The following is an 8,494-nucleotide window of genomic DNA, read 5'->3' as shown; positions in this document are numbered from 1 at the left end:
CTCGGGCCTTGTTTGCTGGTTAACATCTTAAGTACAGTTAGGTTATCTCCTAATACTACAATCAGACATTAAGCCGGATTCAGGTCCATTATTTTGGAATGTTGCAATATTAACATTATTTTATCGGGAATGTGTGAATTGGTTTATTGAAGCTTTTGAAGAGCAGAGTCTATTGTTATACACTTTCACCTTTGACTTATCGCACTAAACATGTTTGTACAGTGCAGCATTATACTTGTAAAAATACTTTACACTGGTGCCGCTTAGGTGTAATTCACCATAAAGTTGGGTTATTTTCTACAGTTCCTGTTTGGACAATTGCACTGCACACCTAAAAGGTTTTGTGGAAAGATAACTCTTGACTACTTTTCTGTGTGTGTGCGCGCTGGAGTCTTTTGCTGCCATGAAGATTTAGTTCACATTTGAGTTAACATTGTAACAGTAAATGCAGGATGTGACTTGTACATCTAACTATCTGTTACACATATCTGATATAAATGTTTAACTGGAAATTCACAAGATCTCAGAATAAAAGGTAGAATCAGTAAGGGTTTATTTTTTTTATTTATTTATTTATTTTTTTTTGGTTTGTTTTTTTGTAAGCTTTTATTCACCCCGGGTTAGTTAATAGGTGTGCAGACTCCTATTTAGAAGTAGCCTACCTGAAGAAGGCTGACAAATCTGTCTGGGGTAGTATTTGCCCTGAGATGAAGTTTACCTGAGAATAGAAAACTGTCAGCACTCCTGAAAACTTGTCGTTGTTTGTCTCTGGCTGTGTGTGTGTGATTACCTTTATTAATAATAAATTGCATTGAATACAGCAGATCATATTGAATATAGCTAATTAAATGTTGCGTGAATGTTCTTTACACTGCTCAACTGGAGATAAGCAGAGTCTGAAAGTCTTTAAGGCTGAATGAACTCAGGCCTTGTTTGCTGGTTAACATCTTAAGTACACTTAGGTTATCTCCTAATGCTACAATCAGACGTTAAGTCGGATTCAGGTCCATTATTTTGGAATGTTGCAATATTAACATTATTTTAGCAGTAATATATGTGAATTGGCTTATTGAAGCTTATACTTTACACTGGTGCCGCTTAGGTGTAATTCACCATAAAGCTGGGTTATTTTCTACAGTTCCTGGTTGGACAATTGCATTGCACGCCTAAAAGGTTGAAGATTTAGTTCACATTTGAGTTAACTTTGTAACAGTAAATGCAGGATGTGACTTGGACATCTAACTATCTGTTACACATATCTGATATAAATGTTTAACTGGAAATTCACAAGATCTCAGAATAAAAGATAGAATCAGACATTGGTAGTTCTCAGGATGACAGCTGAGAACCTGACTCTGCTAGACGAGTGACTTACCGTTATCTCCAAATAATTTTTTCTAAGCCTGTAGTTGCCTGGAACATCTATCTCTTTACACTTCTGATCAGTTCTGATCACTTCGTGGGTAACTTGGTGCTCAGGTGTTTTAGGAGCGTGCTCGAATTCTGTTTGAAAACTTTATTTTGACTGTAGTTTATTTCTCTGCATGTCGTTAGGAGGGTTTTTCTTTTACATCTGCTTTGTTTTTTATTTTTAAATTTTTATTTTTATTTTTTTAAAACTTAAATCATTCTTAATATCAACTCTAAACATCCCTAGGAGATCTACTTCTGGGTTGTTGCACAACAATGGATGAATAAGGTTTTTTTTTGTTTTTTTTTGTAAGCTTTTATTCACCCCGGGTTAGTTAATAGGTGTGTAGACTCCTATTTAGAAGTAGCCTACCTGAAGAAGGCTGACAAATCTGTCTGGGGTATTATTTGCCCTGAGATGAAGTTTACCTGAGAATAGAAAACTGTCAGCACTCCTGAAAACTTGTCGTTGTTTGTCTCTGGCTGTGTGTGTGATTACCTTTATTAATAATAAATTGCATTGAATACAGCAGATCATATTGAATATAGCTAATTAAATGTTGAGTAAATGTTCTTTACACTGCTCGACTGGAGATAAATAAATCTTTTAGCAGCAAAGTAACATAAAGTATGAGGGGTAACATAAGCCAGTTTATTGAGTTATTCTTGTCTGGTGCGGATGCAGATATACTGTTGGTGTGAGGTTACATTAACAGCTCTTTGTGCTTCCTGTTTCAAGGGTTTTCTTGAATAATCTTTTTTTTTTTTTTTTTTTTTCAGGTTCCCGTGGACCCCTGCTGTGGGGTTGTTTTTATCCATTACCAAAACCCCCCACCCTCCTTTCATCTCATTGGTTCTTAAAGTCAGGCTGGATTCTTATCACACCTCCAACATCCCCCAAGTCACCTTACGGGATGAGAGTGGAAATTCAGCCTTTTTACTGTATTCATCACTTACCCTGAAACCACCCATTTTGACAGGTTCCCGTGGACCCCTGCTGTGGAAACTCACTCCTTGATTTGCCACAATGCGATTTGAATCGTCTGACTGTCTCGTGTAAACTTTAACATATTAGCATTTAAACTATCTACAGCCTGTCTACATACTTTTTGAAACAATCAAGAACGCAGTATTTTAAATCTTGACAGTTTACCATCTTTTTATTTATAAAACACAAAGAAGCAGCGTTTAGCTGTTATGCTGCAAACAAGTGGAGCAAACTGCCAGAGGAGATTAAACTTTCACCAAATGGAGACATTTTTAAATCCAGGTTAAAAACATTACTTTTCTCATGTGTCTATGTGTGGAATCTGCACGATATATTTTAATTTATCTGGACAGTTGCTTGTTTTTAAATCAATTTAAATTATTTTATTTGTTTCTCTTTATATTCTTTTATATATTTTAATGCTTCTTACACTCCCTGCTGAAATGCACTACAACATGCAATATTACACAATATTGTATTTTTATCTTGGGTTTCTAGGTTAGTATAGGTCTTAGATTAGCATAGGCTATTAAGTGTATTATATGTTCAGTATAGCACTAGTAATTAACGTAAAATGTATATTTTATAGTATCTATATTGACTATTTATTGTTAGCGTACTTATGTCATGAATTTCAGTGCCCGACTCTGTTGTTCTGTGTATCTGACAATGAAAGACTTTACTTGATTTGCTTTTATTTTACGTGAAGTACTTTGAATTGTTTTGTACACGAAATGTGTTGTACAAATAAATTTGATTTGATTGTCAATACTGTTACTACTCAAACATATTGAAACCCCCTAACACCCACCCCTAACCCCCACCACCAGCCACTTGTTATTGCTGACCCTTTGATGTGAGCTAACCCTTTGATGTGAGCTAACCCTTTGATGTGACAGGACATACGGAGGTCAAAAGGTCACCTGTCAAATGACAGTTTTATTACCCCCCTCATAAATCACTCTTTTATTACCCCCCATAAATCTTTTTTTGACACAAAGTATCCTATACTACTCTCTTACATCCACCAGGCCATGAGACAAGACCAGCCGCCGCAGAGCACGCTGAGCTGCTGGATGCGGCTCTCTGTGATTGCGGTCTAAAACCTCATTTTCTGTGCAGTTAAAATCCCCTCCTATAAAAACATAATCCTCATCCCCACAATCTCCCACCTTCTCCCCAATCTGTTCTAAAAAAACGCTCTTTCTCTGCATTGGCAATAGGAGCATAAATATTGATAAAAACCAGGCTAAAATGATCGAACTTTGCTCTGACCAGAAGACACCTCCCCTGAATGATGTGCACGGTTTCTAAAGAGTTTGGGGTGAATGCTCTTGAAAAGAGAAACCCAACCCCTGCACTCTGGGAGGTGCCGTGGCTTAGCACAATTTCTCCATTCCATTCTTTCCTCCACTCTACATCAATCCACTGGTCACAGTGGGTTTCCTGCACATAAAGCACATCTACTCTTTTCCCATTCATCATCTCATGAATTAGTGCACGTTTTACAGCTTCTCTAGCCCCATTAATATTTAAAGATGCTATTTTAAAAGAATCCATAATGGGTAAAAAGCTAAAAACAACACACCAGTAAACTATATAAAAGAATAAAGTACTTGTGCATGTCATGTGACTCAGAATTGTTTTCTGACTTTGCTCATCATTTTTTTCAGTCTGAAAACCTACTGAAACCCACTTCTTCTCTGTGCCTTATGTGGTGACTGGCTGAAAGGTAAAATATTTTCAGGTTGGGGAAAAAAACTCTCGACCTTTACCTCTCTCAGGCCCTTTGTCTGCTGCAGGAAGGAAAGAACAGCCTCTGCATACCCTGCAGAGGCTGTTCGTGTCTCAGACGTGTTTCATTGGAGTCAAAATTGACGTAGCTGTGACGTGCATTGTATCATCTAGGATTGGTGGAGAGACATTGTGTGTGGATTGGATCAGAAACATCTGGGTGTGAGCAAAGGTTGGGGCAGCGCCAAGCCTGAGTTACTTTAAACAGAGTAAGCATTAACTGAGCTTTCGATTAGCAATAAATTAGCATTGATTAGCAATAACTAGCATTGTCTAGCATAAATTAGCATTGATTAGCATTGGTCGACAAGGAAGCTAGCGTTGATTAGCAGTAAGTAGCATTGGTTAGCATTACTAGCATTTGTTAGCATTGGTTAGCATTTTGTTAGCCATAATTAGCATTGATCAGAAATACAATTAGCATGAATTAGCAATAGCAATAAGGAAAATATTGGTTTAAATCTTAATTGGGAGGAGGCCCCGGGGAAGACCCAGGACACGTTGGAGAGACTATGTCTCTCGGCTGGCCTGGGAACGCCTCGGGGTCCCCCCAGAAGAGCTGGAGGAAGTGGCCGGGGACAGGGACGTTTGGGTCTCTTTGCTCAAGCTGCTGCCCCCGCGACCCGATCCCCGGACCAGCGGAAGATGATGGATGGATGGATGGATCTTAATTGGCAATAAGTTAGCATTCATTAACAATGGCTAGGGAGCCAACATCAATTGACATTGGATAGCAAACGAAAGCATTAACAATAAGCTAATAAGAACCTAACTCCTAACTAGGAATCAAAATAGCAACGAGCTAAATTAGCTTAACAGTAGCATTGATAATATCCAATCCAATAATTAGGCTGCATCTAAGCTAAATTGAGCCGAGCATTAAATGAGCATTAGAGTTAAATAATTAGTTAATTTAAATTAGCGACTCTAATTTAAATTAACCATCCGTATATATATGTGATCCATGGATGGATGGATGGATGGATGGATAGAGTTAAATAATTAGTTAATTTAAATTGATCTTCAAAAGTTGTTTGAAAAAAAAAAAATTAAAAAAAAAAAAGGGGGGGATAATAATAATTATTATTCCCGGTTCTAGGGAACTAACTAGGTGAAACGATGGATGTAACACCAACAATAATCGTTAGCGCTAGGCATCCAGAACGTTACTAAGAAATTCAAAAATTATCTCAAAAATGGGAAAAAAGAACCAAAAATATGTTCCCACCCTGGCCAAAGGATGGCACTTTCGATGTAGCTGTCTGTGAAGTTATGGAACAAAGAATCAACGATCACAAATCAAAAAACAAAAGAAAAAAGAGACAGAAAAAGAGAGAGCTTGAATTAGAAATTTTGCACTTCTTTGAAACTGAAGATCGTCGTTACAGAAGGAATTTGAAGGAGGGCGTAGCCATACTGAGGGGGGAACAGCCAGTAGTGGAGAAGGTCAAGCAGCATGAGTCTGCAGGACTATATCCAACACTGTCAGGGGTGATGAACATAAAAGGAGATTTTGAAATGAAAAATCAGGAAGCACCTTATGTACGCCCTGAACCACAAACAGCGGCTTCGAGCAGTCAGGGAGCCCCTAAGCCAGGCGCTGTCGGTGGTTCAGATCAGGTTGCAAGGGGAAACCTCCCACAATATCAGGAAGCGTCAGATCAAAAACCATCATGTGATCAATGTTCATCTTGTACTGAACACAGCAGTCCAACAGCTTCAACATCAGCACAGGTTTCAGGTTATCCGAAACCACCATCTGTTGTAGAGTTTAGGAGTCCAACAGCCGCAGCTTCAGCAACGGCACAGGCCTCAGATCACCAAAAAGCATCAAATCAGGTTCGTACCACCACTCCCCTAGTAGAAAAGTCCATAGTACTGGAAAGGAATTTACAAGAAAAATCCTTACTACAAGAAATGATTCCCAAACATTGTAGTACGGCCAGGAAGACACCACAGGTTTTAGACTGTTATGGAGAATATGAGGGGAAACTTGCAGAAGATTCGTACTGGATAGAGCATAATCGTCCCATGGTTGATTTACAGCAAGAGATAAACCAAGCAGAAAAGCAGGTTCAGGAACAGGATCCACCCGGCCAGCATGGAAACGGCAGGGACAGAGAGTTTAATTTAAGATACCGACCAAATATTCATGCACCACAGAAATATACTGCAGGTAATTATCCGATTTTGGTGAATGGGATGCAGGGACAGTATGTGCCGTGGCATATGCTCGACCTAGCGGGGCTGGTTGCCAGACTGCCGGACATTCACACAGGTGCAAGCAAATGGATAAGAGCTTTTGAACAAGAAACTGTTGGCTATGGGAGACATTAAGGCAGTGTGGGCAAGGTGTTTTGGAACTAATGAGCAGCGTGTAAGGAAAAGAAAAAGAAAGTGTGGGGGAACGGCGAATGTGTGTGAGCTTGGGGCGGCCTGTGGAGGCGCGTGCACGGCAAGGCAAGAGAGGAGGAAAAAAGGAGGGGGTGTTGAGGAAGTCGGTTACGCGCAGAGTGGAGTTTAGCAAAAAAAAAAAAGCGCTGGGGAATAGATCCTAAAATATATTGAAAGACATTCAGTTTTAGTTAATCAACTGTTTAATCAATACCAACGGAGAAAATTAAGAGATGCACAACTTTAAAATTCGAGTTAAGCATGTAATCTGATCTAGGATCGGCTGAGTCTCATACCAGATCAGCAAGTGCTTCGGAGGGGGAAAAAAAGAGTTAGATTCTTAGAATACACAGAATGGATAAGAATGGGATGTTTCTGTGATTCCTCGAGTGTGTGGGAGGGTCCAAGCAGACAGAGAAGCTGCGCCCGAGCCATATAAGGCCAGTTTGATTTATCCACAGAGTCTTTAAATATCAACATACATACACACACGAGCACTTACACTCCTATGCCCACATACATGCACACACACATGTCTGTGCTTGTTGCTGTGTGTTTGTTTTAACAGACTGAGTCTCATTGAAAGAACAACTTTCTTAACAACTAGGTCCTACTAAACAGATCTCGGCGCTCTTTCCGCCCCCCAGGGTCGGTGCTGAAACCGTGCACGGGGGAGTGAAAAACTCCTAATGAAAGACCTACAGCTGAATTGCTGTCAAAGGCCAGCTTCCACTGGAAGGGGGAAAAGTGACGAGATCATATTTTTTTTAAATCAGTGGCCTGAACACGGCTGCTGTGTGTTCAAGTAGTAGCATCTATGGCATCAGAAACTATATGGTTACTTCACGCATTAATGACTAAGGTACCTCAGAAAGTGACTGTGAAATTGTTACTCAACAAAAATTTTTATTTGTCTCCTTCCAGACATCTCTCCTGCATAACTGTTGTTCTTTCACAGCCACACCTCGTGGTAGAGAAATGGACTTCACTTGTTCCATCCTCACAGCTGCCTGCCCAACGAGATGGAGAGCATCAGGATTGCATATCAGAAATGACTATTAGTGTCTTACCCAGGGCAGACTTGAATGCCATACATTATGAAAATGCAGGAATAAATATGCTTGTCGACATGTCACATAGGAAGAACCCTGATGACACAAATATTACAAAAGTTGCTGTCGTAACAGAAGCTGAAGTTCTCTTAAAACGACCACAACCAAACAATTGTTCTAATCAAATAGCTAAATTGGTAGTTGTAACTAAAGTTAGTAAGTTGGAGAACAAAAAGGTTGTAAACATTTACATTAGCAATCAATATGCTCCCTCAAAAGTAGGCGGGTTAACACAGCAAGGGAAAAATAGATGTATGATGACATCCACAGGTGAATCTATACGTCATAAAGAATTGATTTTAGCAATATTAGATGCTATTCAGCGGTTAGCTAAAGTAGCAATTTATAAATGTGCTGGACACATAAAAAGCTTGTTTAAATCATGGTGCAGTATTGAGTCATGGACTAGGTCATGCCTCAACAGGGGGGATAGTAACAATAGGAAACAAGGTTTTTACAACATATGGGTTTACTAAGTACTTAATAAATAATAAATAAGTAAATAAATTTGTGTCTAACAGGTCAAATATATGCAAAACAGAAGCCACAGGGCACTCAAGTGACAATATGAGGATAATTCCTTAAAGCTAGAGAACCCTTTTCATCACATTTGTATGAATTCCATTGAATTAACTAAATGGGAAGAGAAACAATTCTGCCAAGTGATAATAATTGTGTTTACCAAATGGGTTGAAGTATTTCCATGTGCAGAAGCAGATGGACTCTCAGTAGCAAAGGCACAGGGAAAATAAATATTTCCTAGATTGGGGATTATGGAAAAACTTACAGTAATAAT

The sequence above is a fragment of the Odontesthes bonariensis genome, chromosome 19 (genome assembly GCF_027942865.1).
Source record: "Odontesthes bonariensis isolate fOdoBon6 chromosome 19, fOdoBon6.hap1, whole genome shotgun sequence".
In the NCBI taxonomy this organism is placed as follows: Eukaryota; Metazoa; Chordata; class Actinopteri; order Atheriniformes; family Atherinopsidae; genus Odontesthes; species Odontesthes bonariensis.
The sequence above is the reverse complement of the archived record's forward strand: the minus strand, read 5'-3'. Positions refer to the sequence as shown.